Source organism: Anomaloglossus baeobatrachus, chromosome 10, assembly GCF_048569485.1.
Source record: "Anomaloglossus baeobatrachus isolate aAnoBae1 chromosome 10, aAnoBae1.hap1, whole genome shotgun sequence".
Lineage (NCBI taxonomy): Eukaryota > Metazoa > Chordata > Amphibia > Anura > Aromobatidae > Anomaloglossus > Anomaloglossus baeobatrachus.
The window spans coordinates 122,080,007-122,104,359 of record NC_134362.1 but is presented as its reverse complement, the minus strand read 5'-3'; the positions used below and the strand labels follow the sequence as shown (position 1 = coordinate 122,104,359).

Sequence of the window (24,353 nt, the reverse complement as noted above, 5' to 3'; positions counted from 1 at the left end):
ACCCATCAAAGAGAGATATAAGCCAAAACTACCTGCACATTACCAGTGTACCAAGGACATGTTGAGCAACATGAAGGAGGCTGGGGTTATCCGTGACAGTTGTAGCCTCTGGGCAGCTCCGTTGGTCCTGTTAAAGAAGAAGGACAGCACCACTCCCCTGTATTGAGGAATAGCTAGCTGCATTGAGAACTGCAAATTATTTTTCTACCCTTGATCTCACTAGTCGCTATTGGCAAGTGTCCGTTGCTGAGGCAGACCGGGAGAAGACCGCCTTTGCCACCCCGATGGGTCTCTGCGAGTTCAAAAGCATGCCCTTCGAGCTGTGCAATTTGCCAGGAACCTTCCAGAGGCTGATGGAATGCTGCTTGGGACACCGAAACTTTGAAACGGTACTGCTATACCTTTATGATGTTATTGTTTATTCTAAAGCAAACAAGATTTTAGGGTGTATAAAAAGGGAGATTAGATCCGGTGATCCCAACGTATTGTTACCCCTCTATAAATCACTTGTAAGGCCACATCTGGAATATGGGGTAAAGTCCTGAGCAGGTTGATAACCATTGGTTTGAGCATGGTAGGGTGTAGTGCGCATCTTCCTGCATCGGTAAAAGCTGCAGAAGTCCTTGAAGATTTCCGCTTCAAAGGCTGTGCCTTGATCTGTGAGGACTCTCTCTGAGTAGCCATGAGGTCTGCATAAGTGTGCTTGGAAGACCTTCGCTGCAGTATGGGCCATTAGATCTTTGACTTGTACCACAACCATAAATCTCGAGTAGTTGTCTACCATCGTAAGTGCATACGTGAGCTCGCCTCGATATTCTGCAACAAAACTCCCTTTTTCGATTTCAGTTTCAGCAAACACTCCTCTTCCTGTAGAAAATATTTATCATTACCTAAGACAGTCATTCTAATGCATGACAATATTAAGGCAATTTAGTTAAAACTTGTTTTAACTCACCTTTAAGGGGATTGATGTATTTCATGGTCAATCCAGGTTTGTCAGTGATGGCACTGACATAATGTATGGCGTCTTTTTCGGGCGTTATCCTTTGCCTTTTCATTGTGAAAATCCAGTTGCCTATATCAAAGCAAATTCTACTACTTGTAAAGTATGCAGAAAATGAAATGTAGAACATATAACATCAACTGCTTAGGAACGCATCATAGGTTAGTACTTAAAAGGATATTGTCATGTTCTAGTCATAATGCAAGCTGGACATTTTTCATGTTACCCTGTAATCGCCGGCCTGTTCTAATGCTCACAAGCCAAGATATAGGCTCAGCTGCTAAGGCTTCCCTCTGCCTTCTGAATGAAACTTGAATATGTCTGGGTCACTGTGTATATAGCAGGTGCTCAGAAAAAATAAGAGTCAATTCAATAGAAATAGCTCTGGCACACTATAGTGATCAATAACGTAAGAAAAGAACTCTTGGAATGCTGAAAATTCTTTATTTGTGCAAAAGGATAATTCATCCAACGTTTCGACCTTGTTTTTAGGTCTTTATCAAGGATAAAGTTATCTAAGATCATAAAGGGTTACAAAACCATATAAACACGTAATTAGTACATAGTACAACATAACAGTACAATATATTGCTACTTGAGAGTACAATGGGTCAAATGACCATGATGCACATACAAAAAATTTTTCCAAAGCCATAGTGAAAACATTTGTACTGAGGAAAGAAAATTTCCACATGACCTATCTGGAGAAACATTCTGGATCAAACAACCAAAAATAGTCAAGCAGGTAAATACACACCTATATGGATAACAGGATGATATGTGTTCAATTGTATAGCGTCATTGCCATTAAGGTACAAATGGAAAACTTGCAATCCTATATAGTGAAGGAAATGAACACATATCATATCAAAGAACACAGGAACATGGGTGTGAGAAAAACCTCAATGTTTATACTTTGTTCTTTATAATGGTGTGAACATGTATATGTCTCAGTACCTTATGCACTTGAGAATTCTAGTGAGTAGATCATGAAAGCCTATTTCAGAACTGGAATCGGTAAATAATTGTAGGTGGAATCTAAATGAAAAGATGGTACAAGTGTTATCATGACACGTGGGCTATAACACAATGGACCGTGTGACAAAGAAGAAAGGAGAGAAAGAAGAGGAAGAAAATGCAACTACCTGTAACATTACGTGATAGTCACTGGTAAGTATCACTTGACAATTCAAGTGAAAAAGGATTCCTTTATTAAAGGGTTCTCAGTCGCCTCAGGATCATGAAATACTAGGGTAAATGATATGAGAATGGGTAAGAAGCACCACTAAAGGAAATATGAGATGCAGGACATATATCTATAAACCCCTGAACTACATGATAGAAATAAAAAGAAGAAAAAAGAAAAAAAAGAAGAAAGAAGAAGAACACATAGAATTCGGAAAGAGAATGGGTACAACTACCTGAGTTACTGCAGGGAGGCCCCTGGTTGGTATTGTGAGGGTTAGTGGAATTCCTTCACTGAAGGGTTCTCAGTTGCCTCAGGTTCGTGAAAAATGCTATAGACAAATAATGCCCGGAGAAAAGGGGTTCATATACAGCGAATAATGGTAATACAAGGTACATGTGTCACATGTAATAGTATATATATATATATTGTACTAAGCTCTACACCAGAAATAGAAAGTAGTCCCTCTGCCTTCTGTCTAGGTGCCCTGAGTTATGTCCTGTAAACTGTCACAGCGACCCAGACACACATGTGTAGTAGGGGAATATCCCTGCTGAGATGCCAGTGCTAGAGCACTCGTTTGCTGTGGAGTTGAACGCTATGTGAGCAGTTCTTACCTTCAATGAGCAGAAGTCTCTTTTTTCAGATTTCAATATCTCTGTGGGTATCTGGCAGAAATATGGAATACTCTTTACTGCTAAGACCCTGTACACCACTCCCACTAAAGGGGGCTTTACACGCTGCGACATCGCTAATGCGGAGTCGTTGGGGTCACGGAATTTGTGACGCACATCCGGCCGCATTAGCGATGTTGCTGCGTGTGACACCGATGAGCGATTTTGCATCGCTGCAAAAACGTGCAAAATCGCTCATCGGTGACATGGGTCTCCATTCTCGATTATCGTTACTGCAGCAGTAACGATGTAGTTCGTCGCTCCTGCGGCAGCACACATCGCTCCGTGTGACACCGCAGAAACGAGGAACCTCTCCTTACCTGCCTCCCAGCCGCTATGAGGAAGGAAGGAGGTGGGCGGGATGTTCCGGCCACTCATCTCCGCCCCTCCGCTGCTATTGGGCGGTCGCTCAGTGACGTCGCTGTGACGCCGCACGGACCGCCCCCTTAGAAAGGAGGCGGTTCGCCGGTCACAGCGACGTCGCCGGGCAGGTAAGTATGTGTGACGGGTCTGGTCGGTGTTGTGCAGCATGGGCAGCGATTTGCCCGTGTCGCGCAACAGATGGGGGCGGGTATCCACACTAGCGATATCGGGACCGATATCGCAGTGTGTAAAGTAGCCTTTAATAAACTGTGTAAAGGATTTTAAGTAAAAATCCACAATAAACCAGCGCTAGATGGGTTTTTATAATTTTATTAATAGACCACAAATAAAAAATTTTTTGCTATCCTTGTTTCAAGACAGAGTATTTGATAATATACAATACACTGATTATTACTAAAACCAAGGACCACATAAAACAAGGACCACATAAAATAAAAAATGAAAGTAATGAGAATAAAATTCTTTTGTATAACCAATTAACTTCGAGGTGATACAATATTCACATTGATTTAGTTTTACCAGTCTAATGTAATGCCCCGGCCGGTGGCATATATTTTGTTTGGTTAATAATTTAGACTTATACAATGAAAGATGTACTATACCACCCCTGGCTAACTTACAAGTTTTAAGTTGTACAATATAAGTTTGCGACGTTATATTCATATATAGGAAGGCAAACAATATTGGCAATTTAGTGGCACCCACCATACGTAATCTTACAGCACCTAATAAGGGAGGATTATTTGGCCTGAAAGGTTTTTTTCCATGCAAAAGCTGTATAGTATGTAAGAATACAAAAAATATTTCACGGAAATCCTTCTTACAGGGGCAGTCAGAAGTCATGATTAGAGAATTTATTACATGTCAATCAAAGGGAGTAGTATATTGCATTCAATGTCCCTGTCAGAAAAAATACATTGGGAGAACTATTAGACCCCTATGGAAAAGGGTGGGTGAGCACATTAGAAGTGTTAAAAATAAATGTACTAAGCACCCCCTATCCAGACATTATGTGTTAAAACATGGAGGGTCCTTTAAAGGATCCCAAGTATGGGGCGTACAAAAAATAACTAAGGATTGGAGAGGTGGCGATTTCATTAAAAAAATGTCACGAGCAGAAAGCCAATGGATTTTTGAATTGAACACCTTGAAACCATATGGACTCAATAATGATATAGAACTGTTTGCTTTTAATTAATTTATATTTTTATAGGTAGAGGAGTAATAGGTACTGATAATAATACGGAGAGAAGGAAAAAAAAAAAAAAAAAAAAAAAAAAAAAGCGATTGTCATGGAGATATATGTGTATATATGCATAATATATATTAAAATTGGTGCTTCACTTGCCCAAGGTTGATGTAGATATAAGGGGCTTTTCATATTATAGCAAATTTATATTACACCTTTATGATGTCCTTTTGTTAAATTTATTGTTGAAAAAAAGCATATGCATATATACACATTGTCTTCCCAGTATATGATGATACAAGCAAGGCTATATATAGGTCTTTTTAGAAAAACCTTTAGAAAAACCTTTGCACATAATTATATTATATGGCTATTATGAACGGTCTTTCACAAATTGATATATGTAGTGGTCATTGAATGTTGGTTGAATTTAAACATTGTTTAATTTTATGCAAATTATAACCAATTAAATATATGCATAAATAGTGCTCTAGGCAACAGCTGAGTTATCCTTGAGGAAGGGGGCCGTTACACGCCCCCGAAACGCGCGTCGGATCAGGACTCTGTTTTTGCCTACCTCACCTGTGCGGTGATAACCTGCCAAGTAATCTCTCCCTCGTGTGGAATCAACCGGCTTCCACTGGACACGGTACGGATTGCCTGCTGGAGAGGTTGAGAGGTTACCGCTGACATTTCCTTTGTCTGCAACCAGGATACATTGGTACCTCCAGCGGTTCTGCATTGCTCGTTTGGAAGCGGATCGGAGCCTTGTGTGGTGCTAACCTGCCAAGCAACTTCCTCCTGTGTGGAATCAGTCAGCTGACACTGGATACGGTCTGGACTGCCCGCTGGAGAGGCTGAGTAGTTACCGCTGATCTTATTGTTGTCCGCAGCCAACATCTTGGTGCTTTCAGTGGCTTCGTACTGCTTGATTTCGAAAGTACATTTGGGAGAATACGGGACCGGCTGGTTTGTGGCCTTGTGAAGTGTTATAAAGGCTCTGTAAAGAGGGATGTCGGTAACCATACATCTCCCCCAGAGCCAGCACTAGTCGCGGCCACTGGCCTCAAAACGTCCGCTCTGGAAGTCTAACAGGTCAATCCTGTACATAGCGGTTCCAGCCTAATCAACGGAGAAATCCGGGGTGTTTTTTGCGGTCAAGTTGTTGTGAGGTTTATTCCCCCAGGCCCTGGGGGCGAATATAACGTCGCAAACTTATATTGTACAACTTAAAACTTGTAAGTTAGCCAGGGGTGGTATAGTACATCTTTCATTGTATAAGTCTAAATTATTAACCAAACAAAATATATGCCACCGGCCGGGGCATTACATTAGACTGGTAAAACTAAATCAATGTGAATATTGTATCACCTCGAAGTTAATTGGTTATACAAAAGAATTTTATTCTCATTACTTTCATTTTTTATTTTATGTGGTCCTTGTTTTATGTGGTCCTTGGTTTTAGTAATAATCAGTGTATTGTATATTATCAAATACTCTGTCTTGAAACAAGGATAGCAAAACTTTTTTTATTTGTGGTCTATTAATAAAATTATAAAAACCCATCTAGCGCTGGTTTATTGTGGATTTTTACTTAAAATCCTTTACACAGTTTATTAAAGGCTACTTTACACACTGCGATATCGGTCCCGATATCGCTAGTGTGGATACCCGCCCCCATCTGTTGCGCGACACGGGCAAATCGCTGCCCATGCTGCACAACACCGACCAGACCCGTCACACATACTTACCTGCCCGGCGACGTCGCTGTGACCGGCGAACCGCCTCCTTTCTAAGGGGGCGGTCCGTGCGGCGTCACAGCGACGTCACTGAGCGACCGCCCAATAGCAGCGGAGGGGCGGAGATGAGTGGCCGGAACATCCCGCCCACCTCCTTCCTTCCTCATAGCGGCTGGGAGGCAGGTAAGGAGAGGTTCCTCGTTTCTGCGGTGTCACACGGAGCGATGTGTGCTGCCGCAGGAGCGACGAACTACATCGTTACTGCTGCAGTAACGATAATCGAGAATGGAGACCCATGTCACCGATGAGCGATTTTGCACGTTTTTGCAGCGATGCAAAATCGCTCATCGGTGTCACACGCAGCAACATCGCTAATGCGGCCGGATGTGCGTCACAAATTCCGTGACCCCAACGACTCCGCATTAGCGATGTCGCAGCGTGTAAAGCCCCCTTTAGTGGGAGTGGTGTACAGGGTCTTAGCAGTAAAGAGTATTCCATATTTCTGCCAGATACCCACAGAGATATTGAAATCTGAAAAAAGAGACTTCTGCTCATTGAAGGTAAGAACTGCTCACATAGCGTTCAACTCCACAGCAAACGAGTGCTCTAGCACTGGCATCTCAGCAGGGATATTCCCCTACTACACATGTGTGTCTGGGTCCCTGTGACAGTTTACAGGACATAACTCAGGGCACCTAGACAGAAGGCAGAGGGACTACTTTCTATTTCTGGTGTAGAGCTTAGTACAATATATATATATATACTATTACATGTGACACATGTACCTTGTATTACCATTATTCGCTGTATATGAACCCCTTTTCTCCGGGCATTATTTGTCTATAGCATTTTTCACGAACCTGAGGCAACTGAGAACCCTTCAGTGAAGGAATTCCACTAACCCTCACAATACCAACCAGGGGCCTCCCTGCAGTAACTCAGGTAGTTGTACCCATTCTCTTTCCGCATTCTATGTGTTCTTCTTCTTTCTTCTTTTTTTTCTTTTTTCTTCTTTTTATTTCTATCATGTAGTTCAGGGGTTTATAGATATATGTCCTGCATCTCATATTTCCTTTAGTGGTGCTTCTTACCCATTCTCATATCATTTACCCTAGTATTTCATGATCATGAGGCGACTGAGAACCCTTTAATAAAGGAATCCTTTTTCACTTGAATTGTCAAGTGATACTTACCAGTGACTATCACGTAATGTTACAGGTAGTTGCATTTTCTTCCTCTTCTTTCTCTCCTTTCTTCTTTGTCACACGGTCCATTGTGTTATAGCCCACGTGTCATGATAACACTTGTACCATCTTTTCATTTAGATTCCACCTACAATTATTTACCGATTCCAGTTCTGAAATAGGCTTTCATGATCTACTCACTAGAATTCTCAAGTGCATAAGGTACTGAGACATATACATGTTCACACCATTATAAAGAACAAAGTATAAACATTGAGGTTTTTCTCACACCCATGTTCCTGTGTTCTTTGATATGATATGTGTTCATTTCCTTCACTATATAGGATTGCAAGTTTTCCATTTGTACCTTAATGGCAATGACGCTATACAATTGAACACATATCATCCTGTTATCCATATAGGTGTGTATTTACCTGCTTGACTATTTTTGGTTGTTTGATCCAGAATGTTTCTCCAGATAGGTCATGTGGAAATTTTCTTTCCTCAGTACAAATGTTTTCACTATGGCTTTGGAAAAATTTTTTGTATGTGCATCATGGTCATTTGACCCATTGTACTCTCAAGTAGCAATATATTGTACTGTTATGTTGTACTATGTACTAATTACGTGTTTATATGGTTTTGTAACCCTTTATGATCTTAGATAACTTTATCCTTGATAAAGACCTAAAAACAAGGTCGAAACGTTGGATGAATTATCCTTTTGCACAAATAAAGAATTTTCAGCATTCCAAGAGTTCTTTTCTTACGTTATTGATCACTATAGTGTGCCAGAGCTATTTCTATTGAATTGACTCTTATTTTTTCTGAGCACCTGCTATATACACAGTGACCCAGACATATTCAAGTTTCATTCAGAAGGCAGAGGGAAGCCTTAGCAGCTGAGCCTATATCTTGGCTTGTGAGCATTAGAACAGGCCGGCGATTACAGGGTAACATGAAAAATGTCCAGCTTGCATTATGACTAGAACATGACAATATCCTTTTAAGTACTAACCTATGATGCGTTCCTAAGCAGTTGATGTTATATGTTCTACATTTCATTTTCTGCATACTTTACAAGTAGTAGAATTTGCTTTGATATAGGCAACTGGATTTTCACAATGAAAAGGCAAAGGATAACGCCCGAAAAAGACGCCATACATTATGTCAGTGCCATCACTGACAAACCTGGATTGACCATGAAATACATCAATCCCCTTAAAGGTGAGTTAAAACAAGTTTTAACTAAATTGCCTTAATATTGTCATGCATTAGAATGACTGTCTTAGGTAATGATAAATATTTTCTACAGGAAGAGGAGTGTTTGCTGAAACTGAAATCGAAAAAGGGAGTTTTGTTGCAGAATATCGAGGCGAGCTCACGTATGCACTTACGATGGTAGACAACTACTCGAGATTTATGGTTGTGGTACAAGTCAAAGATCTAATGGCCCATACTGCAGCGAAGGTCTTCCAAGCACACTTATGCAGACCTCATGGCTACTCAGAGAGAGTCCTCACAGATCAAGGCACAGCCTTTGAAGCGGAAATCTTCAAGGACTTCTGCAGCTTTTACCGATGCAGGAAGATGCGCACTACACCCTACCATGCTCAAACCAATGGTTATCAACCTGCTCAGGACTTTACCCCATATTCCAGATGTGGCCTTACAAGTGATTTATAGAGGGGTAACAATACGTTGGGATCACCGGATCTAATCTCCCTTTTTATACACCCTAAAATCTTGTTTGCTTTAGAATAAACAATAACATCATAAAGGTATAGCAGTACCGTTTCAAAGTTTCGGTGTCCCAAGCAGCATTCCATCAGCCTCTGGAAGGTTCCTGGCAAATTGCACAGCTCAAAGGGCATGCTTTTAAACTCGCAGAGACCCATCGGGGTGGCAAAGGCGGTCTTCTCCCGGTCTGCCTCAGCAACGGACACTTGCCAATAGCGACTAGTGAGATCAAGGGTAGAAAAATAATTTGCAGTTCTCAATGCAGCTAGCTATTCCTCAATACAGGGGAGTGGTGCTGTCCTTCTTCTTTAACAGGACCAACGGAGCTGCCCAGAGGCTACAACTGTCACGGATAACCCCAGCCTCCTTCATGTTGCTCAACATGTCCTTGGTACACTGGTAATGTGCAGGTAGTTTTGGCTTATATCTCTCTTTGATGGGTGGGTGTGCACTTGTGGGGATGTAGTGTTTGACCCCTTTTATTCTTCAAAAGTCTAGCGGATGTTTGCTGAAGACTTGCTCGTATTCTTGCACTAGCCTGTAGACCCCCTTCTTGTGATGTGAAGGTGTGGAGTCAGTGCCTACGTGTAATTCCTTACACCACTCCTCTGGCTGACTTGGCGAGCTGTCACTGAATGGGTGGGCTGAAGCAATGGTGGATGCTGCTGTTTGGATAGCATGTGTATCTACTGAGAACAGCTTATCAATGGTGGCAAATTGGAGCAGCTTAATCTCTTGCTCTCCGCAGTTCAACACTCTCATGGGCACTCTTCCCTTCCATATTAATGAATAAAACTATGATGTAAATAGCATATAGATACCCCACAAATGCAGATAAAAGTAGGTTATGGGAAAAGGGGGAAGAGAGAAACAGGAAAATAGTGGAATAAAGTATACCTTCCAGGTGGGAGAGGAAATGGCAGCACAGCCAGTGGAGGTGAAGCAAGGGGAGCCTGCAACTAAAGAGTTGAGAGCGTTATCACATGGTGACTGAGCCTGATTGTAACGGGAGCATAGAGGTGCCGATCCTGTCTTACCTGCGTTGGTGTAGAAGTGGGTGTCCTGTGGTGGAGTCAGCTATGTGCAGTGGTGGCCGTGGGTTCTTTTATGTGCGACCGTAGTAATAGCTGCGCCCACTTCCTGTATGGGAGTGGAATGCAGTGAGGGTAATGGAACGCACGCCTGCGCATTTGTGTTTAACGTCGCGCATGTGCAGAACGGAGAAAAGGCTGCGCTCACTTCCTAATGAAAGGGAGTGAGACGCATCTGGGAAGGGAAGGGAAAAGATTAGGGTTTGGGGATGATGAAAGGGCTTTCTACGGGCAAGGATGGCAAAGGGTGGCAGTGACGGAAAGTCAGGCAGCCTGTCCTGTCCTGTCCTGTCCGTCCGTCTTTTTGTATCATGAATTGGAAAGACTGCAAGGGGGAGGGGAGGTGCTTGTGTCCAAAAGGAGGAGTTATTCAGATTCATTGCAGTGGGCGGCGGCTGCAAAAAGCACCATTCTTCTTGTTTTTGCTCTGCAAAACAGCCTTTTCAAGGGTTGGCTTGGGTGACAAAATGTCTTCTGTAGGCGTGGGTTTGTCTCCCTCTCCCTAAGATGTGTCCGGTATAGGCCAGGGTGCCACTCAAGGCCGTAACCAATTCGGGTTATAGCTTCTCGGCCTTTTGGCTAAGATCAAGTGTAGTTTCGGAGGACGCTACCTTGGTCGGTACTGGAAGGTGCCTGGGATTGCACGTCTGCCGGCCTTGAGGAAGTGTGTGCGCCTTCTGGTGACACATAGCCCTCTTGTGCCTGGACGGTTCCCAGGCAACGGGAGGCGATCACCTTTGTTATTTTGAAGTCCTACTGATAAACAGAAAAAAAAAAAATTAAATCTGTTCTTATCAGTTTAATATCTGATACGTCCCCTCTCTGGGGACCATATATTAAATGGATTTTTAGAACAAGGAGATGGAAAAAATCTTGCTCTGTCCACTCCACGCATTGACCTGGTATTGCAGTACCTCCAGGACTGGTGCACCCCTTCTTAACCCAGTTTCCAAAAGCAGAACTCAATTCACCTGATTCAAATGAGCCCCATTAGTGAATTGAAAGAAAGCAAAAACTTTATATGCACCTCAATTTGGCCAATTCACTTTTCACACTTTCACCCTTTTTTTTATCTTTCACACCTTTTACTTGCTTTATTGATGCAAAAAGCTGTGCCAAATAGCAAACTCATCTCCACTCAACTTGACCAACTCTGCTATGTCCCGTGCAGTATCTTATTCTCAGTCTTATCTAGATCATTTGCAATTGAATAGAATAGATCCCTTTTGGCTGCTTATGACTGTGTAAAATATGTAGTTTTACTGGGCTGGGATGAGAGAATCCATTGAAGCATGGTGTAGGGATTGTGGTTCCTGTGTGCTAAGAACAGAGGCTGGCACCAGCCAGAAAGCCCCATTGCAGCCAATAATCACTTAATAACTTTTTCAACTTGTCATCATATGGGAGGCCTTCCATTCCTTGTAGTAGTCTAGTTGCCCACCTTTGAACTGACTCTAACTTCTGAATGTCCTTTTTAAAATGTGGAGCCCAAAACTGGTTCCCATATTCCAGATGTAGCCTTACAAGTGATTTATAGAGGTGTAACAATACGTTGGGATCACGGGATCTAATCTCCCTTTTTATACACCCTAAAATCTTGTCCCAAGCAGCATTCCATCAGCCTCTGGAAGGTTCCTGGCGCATTGCACAGCTCGAAGGGCATGCTTTTGAACTCGCAGAGACCCATAGGGGTGGCGAAGGCGGTCTTCTCCCGGTCTGCCTCAGCAACGGACACTTGCCAATAGTGACTAGTGAGATCAAGGGTAGAAAAATAATTTGCAGTTCTCAATGCAGCTAGCGATTCCTCAATACGGGGAGTGGTGCCGTCCTTCTTTTTTAACAGGATCAACAGAGCTGCCCAAAGGCTACAACTGTCACGGATAACCCCAGCCGCCTTCATGTTGCTCAACATGTCCTTGGTACACTGGCAATGTGAAGGTGGTATTGGCTTATAGCTCTCTTTGATGGGTGGGTGTGCACCTGTGGGGATGTGGTGTTGGACCCCTTTTATTCCCCCAAAATCTAGCGGGCTTCCCACCGGTAACCCGCTCCCCAGCTTGGATGGATGCTGAGGGAGCCCCTTTTGCCCGCAGGCTCTGGCCCTGGGAACTGTAGCCTTGGCGGTGACTGTGCTTCCCTCTACGGTGTGAGCTGTTGCCTTCAATCGGGTCTTGACTGCTGGGAAACCCTGGAGGTTCCTGTCGCTAACGGATTTGACCGGTTTTACGGCGACTCCTAGCCTGGTCGGGGTCCGTAGGCCCTGCCGGATGGTGCTGGCTTCTCTTCACTCCCCGATCTGGTACCGGCGGGCCACCGCCCATCCCCGGTCCGTACGGTTCACTCCAATCAGCCTCTCCTGCAGAAGGTCACCACCGTCTGCCAACCTTGCTGAGTGCCCGGGCCACACACCCGGACACGGTCAGTCTCCTCTCCTCTTCACTTCTCTAACTCCAAAACTGATCTCTAATCTGACTCCTTTTCCCGCCTCCAGGACTGTGAACTCCTCGGTGGGTGGGATCAACCGCCTGGCCCACCCCCTGGTGTGGACATCAGCCCCTGGAGGAAGGCAACTAGGATTTGTGTTTAGCTTCGGTGTGCCTAGCCGGAGTGTAGAGTGTGTTGGTGTAGTACCTGTGACGACCTGGCTTGTCCAGGGTGCCACATTCCCCTATAGTAAAATGCAGACCGTCCGCGGGCTGCCCGTCCATCACCGGTTTTATTTTCACAACTGAAAAAGAATAAAACGGTAAAACATGTAAAAGCATCATAAACATTTTACAACGGTACAGCTTCCGCTCTTCTCCCACCCAAACAACCTGGCCCTGATGCTGCCCCTAAGAAGCGGGCAGCACCCCTTGACCCCAGTCCAGCACCAAGTTGCCCGAGCGGGTTCTGTCTCTTTCAGGGGGCCCACGTCCAAGGGGACCCCTGAACCCCCGGAGGATCGCCACCGGTTACGATAGTGGCGGGCCTAGGCCATCCCTTTCCTCCAGGCCCATCCTCCCAAATCAGCCTCTCCGGAGGCGGTAACGGTGTCAAGCCAACAAACATTTTTATTTACATTGCACTAAGTTTGTGGTTGTCCTGCAAGTTCTCGGGCTTGTCCGTAAGCAGTTCCTTACGCAATGGTTGCACAGTCCCTACGGGGACAACAGTTGCCGGCAACGGCCGGTTTAATCACGGTTCAATCAGGTAAACTTCTTTGGTTGATCATCTTTACTTATCATTTAAAACTTTCAAACTGGTACACTCAACACATAAAGCCCCCCCCTTTTAAAGAGTAGTTTCCCTGTACCTAAGTGGGGGTCTACCTAGGTTGGGGCGAGTGGACCTTCGGGGTCCGGTGTCAGTGGTGACAGGCAGTGGGGCAGAGGGAACAGTCAGTTCCTCCTCCCTGCTATCATGTGGGGCAGGCGGAGGCGTAGGGGAGCTGGGTACAGGTACATCCCTGGGCACTGGCTCGCGGTTAACCGTTTCCATCATTTCTTCATCCACGGGTTGTGGGAACAGTATCACTGGAAGGATCACCGCACCGTTCTGTGTAGGCCAGTCTGCTGGAAAATCACCCATCATGGTGTGGATTACCTCTTTTTCCTTCTCCACTGGACTGGGAACTGGAGCCTCATCCGCTACTCTCAATGCTGGTGGGCACTTCTTCAGGTGGTCTCGGGAAACCGTGGCCAAAGTCCCCCCCTGGTCACGGCTGATCTGGTAGGCCTTCCCATTCTCCCATCCTGTGGGCTGGACTACATACGGGGTTTTTTCCCATTGATCATCCAGCTTGTGGGCCCTTCTTTTCCGCTTCAGCACTACATCCCCAGGTTGGAAGGAACCGGCAGGCGCCTTCTTGTTGAAGCACTGCTCCTGTTGTCCCCGACTCCGGCACAAGTTCTTTTCAACATACTCCTGGACCTGTCGGTACTGTGTCCTCCGCCGAGTGTCCCATTCAGCTGTCGACAGGAGTGCTTCTGAAGCTTCCAAGCCCATTTCCAGATCCACTGGTAGCCGGCCGGGACGAGCTCTCATCAGGTATGCTGGAGTGCATTTCGTAGAGCTGGAAGGGATGTTGTTGTACATATCGACCAGGTCAGGTAGCTTCTCCAGCCACAGGTTCCGTTCTTCCAGTGGTAACGTCTTGAGGAGGCCCAGGACCAAGTGGTTCATCTTTTCACAAATGCCATTGGTTTGGGCGTGGTAAGGCGTGGTCCGGATTTTCTTGCAGCCGTACAACTGGCAGAATTCCTGGAATACCTCTGCTTCAAAGGCCGGACCCTGGTCGGTAAGCACCCTCTCCAGGTACCAATGCGGTCAACAGAAATAAGCCTGGAAAGCCTTAGCAGCGGTGCGGCCGGTTAAGTCCTTAACTGGGACAACCACCAGGAACCTCGAGTAGTGGTCTACGATGGTCAGAGCGTAGGTGTACCCACTTCGGCTGGGGGTGAGCTTTACATGGTCAAGGGCAACCAGCTCCAGCGGTTGGTGTGTAATGATCGGGTGTAGGGGTGCCTTCTGGCTGGCCTCGTCCTTCCTTCTCAATGCGCAAGGGCCACATTCTCGGCACCAGTCCTCCACAGATTCCCGCATTCCACTCCAATAGAACCGCTCTCTTAACAACATCTCTAGCTTCTTCCACCCGAAGTGCACTGCACCATCATGGTATGCTTGCAGGACGGTGGGCTCGTTAGCCTGGGGAATCACCAGCTGACGGATCTTCTCGTGAGTCTTTGGATTAATCAGCTCGCGATACAACTTCCCCTGGTGTAGGTATAGCCGGGTCCTTTCTTGCCACAGACGTTGGGCTTCGGCAGGGGCAGCAGGGTCTATACCAGCAGAACCCTGTTCCACTAGAGTCTTGACCAGGCGGACAGCAGGTGCCTGGTCCTGAGCTTCCTGCCAGTCCTGTCGGGGCAGCGGATCCAGGTTCACCCGTTGTTGGTAGACGTGCACCTTCTCAGTGAATGGCCGGTGAAATGCAGGCAACTCGATCTCTTCGAGGTCATCATCCTCTGGCCCCTCTTCCGACAGGTGGGGCATCCGGGAGAGTGCATTGGCATTGACGTTGGTACGGCCGGCCCGGTACTTGATGGTGAAATCGTAGTTGGCTAACCTGGTCACCCACCGCTGCTCCAACGCGCCCAGCTTGGCCGTATCTAGATGGGTCAGCAGGTTATTGTCTGTGTACGCGGTGAACTTGGCTGCTGCCAGGTAATGGCGGAACCGCTCGGTGATAGCCCACACCAGTGCCAAGAGCTCAAGCTTGAAGGAGATGTAGTTCTCAGGGTTCCTCTCAGTCGGTCGGAGTTTTCGGCTAGCATAAGCTATTACCTTTTCCCTTCTGTCTTGGACCTGGGATTTAGGAAAAAAACTGTGGAAGAAACAAGCGCAGAAATAGGGTCTTATCTGGTAGACAAGGGTATGCAAAAGTAAAGACAGGTACTCACCTGCTTCAGTTGTGACTGGCACAACTCCAATGTAAGCATATAAGCTGATGATGTAGCAGTGGTAAGCAGCAGCCCCGATGCAGAATTGGCAGAAAACAGATGGCTGGGAGAAAAACGGGTTAAATGCGGGTTAAACAAGACAGTACAAAAAAGTTGGTCATTCTTTTTTTGTACTGTCTTGTCCTGATGAAGAAAGTGGATATGCTTTCGAAACGCGTTGACTTGTGCCAATAAAGGAAAGGATTTATTTTATCCATCGGATTCGTGGTTTCTAGCGCAGCATTTAACCCGTTTTTCTCCCAGCCATCTGTTTTGGACCTGGGATAGAACAGCCCCCAAGCCCACATTGCTGGCGTCGGTGTAGAGGATGAATGGGCGGCTGTAGTCAGGGTACGCTAGGATTTCCTCTCCGGTCAGGGCTGTTCTCAGCTGGCGGAAGGATTCCTCATGCTTTTCTTCCCACACCAATGGGGCTACTAGGGATCTACCACCCTTGGTCTGTCCTACGAGGAGGTCTTGCATGGGGGCAGCCATCTTTGTGTACCCCTTAATGAAGCGACGGTAATATCCCACCAGGCCCAGAAACTGCCTCACTTCCCTCACTGTGGTCGGTCTCGGCCAGTCTTGGATGGCGGTGATCTTCTCGGGGTTGGGGGCGACACCTTCCGCACCAACCACATGTCCTAGGTACTGCACTCTGGGTTTCAGCAGATGACACTTTGAGGGCTTCAACTTCATCCCATACTTGGCAAGGGACGCGAACACCTCGGCTAGGTGCTCCAGGTGGGCTTCATACGTCTGTGAGTACACAATCACATCATCCAAGTACAGCAAAACGGTCCCATAGGCAGTCTTCTCTCGGTCTTCCGGTGCCACGGCCACCTGCCAGTACCCGCTGGTGAGGTCAAGGGTGGAGAAGTAGTTAGCGGTTCTCAGCGAGGCCAGGGACTCTTTGATGCGGGGCAGAGGGTAAGCATCCTTATGCGTTATCTGGTTAATCTTCCGGTAATCCACACACATCCGCATGGTGCCATCCTTCTTCTTAACCAGCACCAACGGAGCGGCCCAGGGACTACAGCTGTCCCTAATAACCCCTGCCTCCTTCATGTTCCTCAACATGTCTTTGGCGCATTGGTAGTGCGCAGGGGGAATAGGCCTGTATCTCTCTTTAATAGGGGAGTGTGTACCGGTAGGGATGTGGTGTTGAACCCCTTTAATCTGCCCAAAATCTAGAGGGTGCTTGCTAAAAACCCGCTCATACTCCTGTACCACCCGGTATACCCCTTCCTTGTGGTGTATGGGGGTATCATCAGTGCCGACATGTAGCTCTCGATACCACTCGCCTAACTCCCCCAGGGATGAGTGGGAACCGGCAGCAGGCGGTGTGACCGGGGGAACGGCTTCATGGATCGTGTGGGGATCTAGAGTGAGCAATTTGGCAAGGGTAGCGTACCGGGTGGTGCATGAATGCACACATATTGGTTTTATAATCTTATTGTATTACTTTATATTCTTATTTCACTTGTGCATATCTCCACCATAATCCTGGCTAAGAAATATAGCTTTTTTTGGGGTACACAGGTAGTAAGGTCTTCTTTCTATTTCTTTAGGGGTGATATAGCCTGGTGGAACTCTAGACCTCTAACATTATATATGCACCCTTTTTCTTTATGGTTCTTGGACACCTTATAACATTCTTCCATACATATATATCTTTCTCATAAATTATAAATAATTAGGCATTTTTATATATTTTATTTACATTTTCATAAATAACTTTTTACAAAGCATGGGGGACATTCTCACATACATATAATTTTCATGTACGCATTCTGAAAATTTACGCATAAACCGTACACACTCCTTTTTGTAACAATTTCTTTAACTAATTCGCTGAACTCTCATCCCGGATATTCATTCTTACACCGAATTTCCTGTTATAACACAACATTCATGATTTTTATTCAATTTATTTTTATTTTTTAGGTTTATTAGTAGTGATGAGCGAGTACTAAAAAGCTCGGGTGCTCGAAGCTCGGGCCGAGCCTCCCAAGATACTCGTGTACTCGGCCCGAGCACCGAGCCCAATGTTATCCTATGGGAGACCCGAGTATTTTTGTGAAATGACCACCGGCAGCATGTAGAAACCCTAAAAATGGCACAAAAGTCTCCGAAGAGTGCTCAAATGACATGGCAACAGCATGGGGAAGACCCCTTGAAGCATTTATCACTCAAAAGTCACAGCTGTGAATAATTTTGTCCGCGTTTTACGCCATTTTTACGGACTCACCAGAAAACCTTCCAAAATGACACCAAAATGATTTTTCATAGCGGAAATGTTAAGGGCACATACCCAATAGTGAGATAGAGCTAATGTATGTTACTTTTTGAGATCAATACATGAAAGATTTTACGTAAAACATTGTGTGGCACTCCGATGTCCCTGAGAAGAGACGTACATAAAGGCCTCTGAGTCTAATGTGCCCATTTTGAGGAACTGAGTCTTTGTAGTATTTTCCTTTGCCAGGGCAGTCCAAAATTGTGAGGTTCACCAATGCCCCTGCATACAGACGTGCATGATGGCCTGTAAACCTGAAGTGCCCATTGTAAGGAAGTGGGTCTATTGTAGTATAGCCCTTAGGCAGGGCAGCCAAAAATTGGGAGGCTCCACGTTGTCCCTGGATAGAGACGTGCATGAGGGCCTCAAAACATTAAGTGTCCAGTGTCAGGAAGTGGGTGTATTATAGTATAGCCCTTAGGCAGGGCAGCCAAAAATTGGGAGGCTCCACGTTGTCCCTGGATAGAGACGTGCATGAGGGCCTGTAAACCTGAAGTGCCCATTGGAAGGAAGTGGGTCTTTTGTAGTATAGCCCTTTGGCAGGGCAGCCAAAAATTGGGAGGCTCCACGTTGTCCCTGGATAGAGACGTGCATGAGGGCCTGTAAACCTGAAGTGCCCATTGGAAGGAAGTGGGTCTTTTGTAGTATAGCCCTTTGGCAGGGCAGCCAAAAATTGGGAGGCTCCACGTTGTCCCTGGATAGAGACATGCATGAGGGCCTCAAAACATTAAGTGTCCATTGTCAGGAAGTGGGTGTATTATAGTATAGCCCTTAGGCAGGGCAGCCAAAAATTGGGAGGCTCCACGTTGTCCCTGGATAGAGACGTGTATGAGGGCCTGTAAACCTGAAGTTCCCATTGGAAGGAAGTGGGTCTTTTGTAGTATAGCCCTTTGGCAGGGCAGCCAAAAATTGGGAGGCTCCACGTTGTCCCTGGATAGAGACGTGCATGAGGGCCTCAAAACATTAAGTGTCCATTGTCAGGAAGTGGGTGTATTATAGTATAGCCCTTTGGCAGGGCAGCCAAAAATTGGGAGGCTCCACGTTGTCCCTGGATAGAGACGTGCATGAGGGCCTCAAAACATTAAGTGTCCATTGTCAGGAAGTGGGTGTATTATAGTATAGCCCTTAGGCAGGGCAGCCAAAAATTGGGAGGCTCCACGTTGTCCCTGGATAGAGACGTGCATGAGGGCCTCAAAACATTAAGTGTCCATTGTCAGGAAGTGGGTCTTTTGTAGTATAGCCCTTTGGCAGGGCAGCCAAAAATTGGGAGGCTCCACGTTGTCCCTGGATAGAGACGTGCATGAGGGCCTCAAAACATTAAGTGTCCATTGTCAGGAAGTGGGTGTATTATAGTATAGCCCTTAGGCAGGGCAGCCAAAAATTGGGAGGCTCCACGTTGTCCCTGGATAGAGACGTGCATGAGGGCCTCAAAACATTAAGTGTCCATTGTCAGGAAGTGGGTCTTTTGTAGTATAGCCCTTTGGCAGGGCAGCCAAAAATTGGGAGGCTCCACGTTGTCCCTGGATAGAGACGTGCATGAGGGCCTCAAAACATTAAGTGTCCATTGTCAGGAAGTGGGTGTATTATAGTATAGCCCTTTGGCAGGGCAGCCAAAAATTGGGAGGCTCCACGTTGTCCCTGCATAGAGACGTGCATGAGGGCCTCAAAACATTGTTCCCATTGCAAAGGAGCGGGTCTCCTGTCGTTGTAATGTCCATTCTGCAAAGAATGGGCGAAAAAATTTACCACTGGGGGTATACCTGAAACAAAGGCCTAACTCTTGTAACGGTCATCATGGTGGCGCATGAGGAGAAGGAGGAGCAGTCCAGCGATTATCCAAAGTCCAGAAGTGTGTACCCATGGGTGACTGGAGGTACATGGCAAATTCCCGTTACAAACTTTAAATTCATAGTATCATAGTTTTTAAGGTTGAAGGGAGACTCTAAGTCCATCTAGTTCAACCCGTAGCCTAACATGTTGATCCAGAGGAAGGCAAAAAAAAACCCCAATGTGGCAAACAAGTTCCAATGGGGAAAAAATTTCCTTCCTGACTCCACATCCGGCAATCAGACTAGTTCCCTGGATCAATACCCTGTCATAAAATCTAATATACATAACTGGTAATATTACATTTTTCAAGAAACGCATCCAGGCTCTGCTTAAATGTTAGTAGTGAATCACTCATTACAACATCATGCGGCAGAGAGTTCCATAGTCTCACTGCTCGTACAGTAAAGAATCCTCGTCTGTGATTATGATTAAACCTTCTTTCCTCAAGACGTAGCGGATGCCCCCGTGTTCCAGTCGCAGGCCTAGGTGTAAAAAGATCTTTGGAAAGGTCTCTGTACTGTCCCCTCATATATTTATACATTGTGATTAGATCCCCCCTAAGCCTTCGTTTTTCCAAACTAAATAACCCCAAGTTTAATAACCTGTCTTGGTATTGCAGCCCACCCATTCCTCTAATAATCTTGGTCGCTCTTCTCTGCACCCTCTCCAGTTCAGCTATGTCCTTCTTATATATCGGTGACCAGAATTGTACACAGTATTCTAAGTGCGGTCGCACTAGTGACTTGTACAGAGGTAGAAGTACATTTTTTTCATGAACACTTATACCTCTTTTAATACATCCCATTATTTTATTAGCCCTGGCAGCAGCTGCCTGACACTGTCCACTAAAGTGAAGTTTACCATCCACCCATACACCCAAGTCTTTTTCTGTGTCTGTTTTACCCAGTGTTCTACAATTAAGTACATAATCATAAATGTTATTTCCTCTACCCAAGTGCATGACCTTACATTTATCTACATTAAACTTCAATTGCCACTTCTCAGCCCAATCCTCCAATTTACATAAATCTCCCTGTAATATAAAATTATCCTCCTCTGTATTGATTACCCTGCAGAGTTTAGTATCATCTGCAAATATTGAAATTCTACTCCGCATGCCCCCAACAAGGTCATTTATAAATATGTTGAAAAGAAGCGGGCCCAATACTGACCCCTGTGGTACCCCACTATGAACTGAGACCCAGTCCGAGTACGTACCATTAATAACCACCCTTTGTTTCCTATCACTGAGCCAGTTTTTAACCCAGTTACACATATTTTCCCCTATCCCCATTATTCTCATTTTATGTACCAACCTTTTGTGTGGCACCGTATCAAAAGCTTTTGAAAAGTCCATATACACAACATCCACTGCATTTCCCTGGTCCAGACTTGAACTTACCTCTTCATAGAAACTGATCAAATTAGTTTGACAGGATCGATCCCTCATAAACCCATGTTGATACTCTGTCATAAGGTTATTTTTCTTGAGATACTCCAGTATAGCATCTCTCAAGAATCCCTCAAGGATTTTACCAACCGTAGAGGTTAAACTTACCGGCCTATAATTTCCCGGCTCAGTTTTTGTCCCCTTTTTGAATATTGGCACCACATTTGCTATGCGCCAGTCCTGCGGTACCGACCCTGTTATTATGGAATCTGAGAAGATTAAAAATAATGGTCTATCTATCACAGAACTCAATTCCTGTAGTACTCTGGGGTGTATGCCATCCGGGCCCGGAGATTTGTCAACCTTAGTGATTTCGAGGCGGCGGCGTACTTCCTGCTGGGTTAAGCAGGTAATATTCAAGGGTGAATTTATGGTATCACTGGTCATGTCATCTGCCATGGCATTTTCTTGTATAAAAACCGTAGAAAAAAAGTCATTCAGCAGGTTGGCTTTACCCTCATCCCCTTCCACCATTTAACCAAGACCATTTTTAAGGGGGCCAACACTATCGCTTTTCAGTTTTTTACTGTTTATGTAGTTAAAGAATATTTTAGGATTATTTTTACTTTCTCTCGCAATGAGTCTCTCTGTCTCAAACTTAGCTAACTTAATTTGCTTTTTACATATTTTATTTAATTTTCTATAATTATATAATGCCTCATCACTACCTACCCTCTTTAATTCTTTTAAGGCTTTCTGTTTTTCTTTTATTGCTTCCCTTACAGCTCTATTTAGCCATAGGGGTTTCCTCCTATTTCTAGCATGTTTGTTCCCATAGGGTATATTTTCTGCACAAGCCCTATTCAGGATGCTCATAAAAGTCTCCCATTTGCTTTGTGTACTTTTATTACTTAGTACATCATCCCAGTTTATTGCACTAAGAACATCTCTCAACCGTTTAAAATTTGCTTTCCTGAAGTTTAGTGTCCTTGTAGCCCCTCTACTAGACATCTTACTAAAGAATACATGAAAACTTATTATTTTGTGATCACTATTCCCCAAGTAACCCCCAACTTGTATATTTGATATTCCGCTCTCATTCCGCTCTCATTTGCTGGTGGTGTGGTGAAGTCTGGCCCAATCCAACCCTTGTTCATCTTGATCAGAGTCAGCCTGTCAGCATTTTCAGTTGACAGGCGGGTGCGTTTATCTGTAATGATTCCACCTGCGGCACTAAAAACACGCTCTGACAAAACGCTAGCGGCAGGGCAGGCCAGGACTTCCAAGGCGTAGAGAGCCAATTCATGCCACGTGTCCACCTTGGATACCCAATAATTGTAAGGCACAGAGGAATGTCGGAGTACAGTTGTTCGATCTGCAAGGTACTCCTTGAGCATCTGGGCAAACTTAGGATTTCTTGTGGCACTACCCCGCACCTCAGGGGCTGTGGTACGTGAGGGGCTGAGAAAACTGTCCCACATCTTAAAGACTGTTCCCCTACCTCTGGCGGATTGGACTTGTGCCTCTCTCGGCTGTACGCCTTGGTTGTCCACTGATTCCTGACCTATGCCGCTAGCGTTTTGTGAGGGGAATGCTTTGCCTACTTCCGTGACTATGGCCTTCCGGAACTGCTGCATTTTGGTTGACCTCTCCGCCTCGGGAATAAGAGACATAAAGTTCTCCTTGTAGCGTGGGTCTAACAGTGTTACCAACCAGTAATGATTGTCGGCCAAGATGTTCTTAACGCGAGGGTCATGAGACAGGCAGCTTACCATAAAGTCAGCCATGTGCGCCAGACTCTTAACAGCCAGGACTTCAGTAGCCTGACCAACACGTTGACTGAACATGCTGTCCTCCTCCTCCTCCTCCTCCTCATCTACCCTGTCCTCTGGCCAGCCACGCTGAACCGAGGATATGACTGGTGTGCATGTCATATCCTCAATTTGGCCGGAGATTTGCTCCATGTCTTCATCCTCCTCCTCGTCATAGTCCTCCACTGCACGTTGTGATGAGACGAGGCTGGGCTGTGTGTTATCACCCACACCCACTACTGTTTCTTGCTGCAACTCATCGCGCTCCGCCTGCAATGCATCATGTTTGGTTTTGAGCAGAGACCGTTTTAGAAGGCAGAGTAGCGGTATGGTGACGCTAATAATGGTGTCATCACCACTCACCATCTTGGTGGAGTCCTCAAAGTTTTGGAGGATGGTACATAGGTCGGACATCCATCTCCACTCCTCAGGTGTTATGTGTGGAGTTTGACCCATTTCCCGACGGCTTAGGTGATGCAGGTACTCAACAACTGCCCTCTTCTGCTCACATATCCTGACCAACATGTGCAGAGTTGAATTCCAACGCGTGGGGACATCACACACCAGTCTGTGAGCCGGAAGATGCAAACTGCGCTGAAAGCCGGCAAGGCCGGCTGAAGCAGTAGGTGACTTTCGAAAATGTGCAGACAGGCGGCGAACTTTTACCAGCAGATCAGACAGCTCTGGGTATGACTTTAGAAACCGCTGAACCACGAGGTTGAGCACATGGGCCACGCATGGAACATGTGTCAGCTGGCCTCGCCTCAAAGCCGCCACCAGGTTCCGGCCATTGTCACACACGACCTTTCCTGGCTTTAGGTTCAGAGGTGTGAGCCAGTGATCTGCCTGCTGTTTCAGAGCTGTCCACAGCTCTTCTGCATTGTGGGGTTTGTCACCTATGCAGATTAGCTTCAGCACAGCCTGTTGCCGCTTCGCCGAGGCAGTGCTGCAGTGCTTCCAGCTTGGGACTGGTGTGGAGGGTACAGTGGATGAGGATGCGCAGGAGGAGGAGGAGGCTGAAGAGCATGACATTCCGGAGCTGTAGAGTGTGGGTGAAACACTGACTGAGGTAGGGCCTGCAAACCTTGGTGTGGGAAGGACGTGTTCCGTCCCTCGCTCAGACTGGGTCCCAGCTTCCACAATATTAACCCAGTGTGCCGTCAACGAGATGTAGCGGCCTTGCCCACAAGCACTTGTCCACGTGTCTGTGGTTAGGTGGACTTTGGGTGAAACAGCGTTGTTCAGGGCACGTGTGATGTTTTGTGACACGTGGTTATGCAACGCGGGGACGGCACACCGGGAGAAATAGTGGCGGCTGGGGACCGAGTAACGTGGGACAGCTGCCGCCATCAG

At 45.8% G+C, this 24,353-nt stretch overlaps 1 pseudogene; it reads left to right on the top strand.

Moving 5' to 3' along the window:
* Positions 1 to 10,920: 10,920 nt before the first annotated feature.
* LOC142255477 (U2 spliceosomal RNA) lies at positions 10,921 to 11,126 on the top strand (annotated as a pseudogene).
* The last annotated feature ends 13,227 nt before the right edge of the window (positions 11,127 to 24,353 follow it).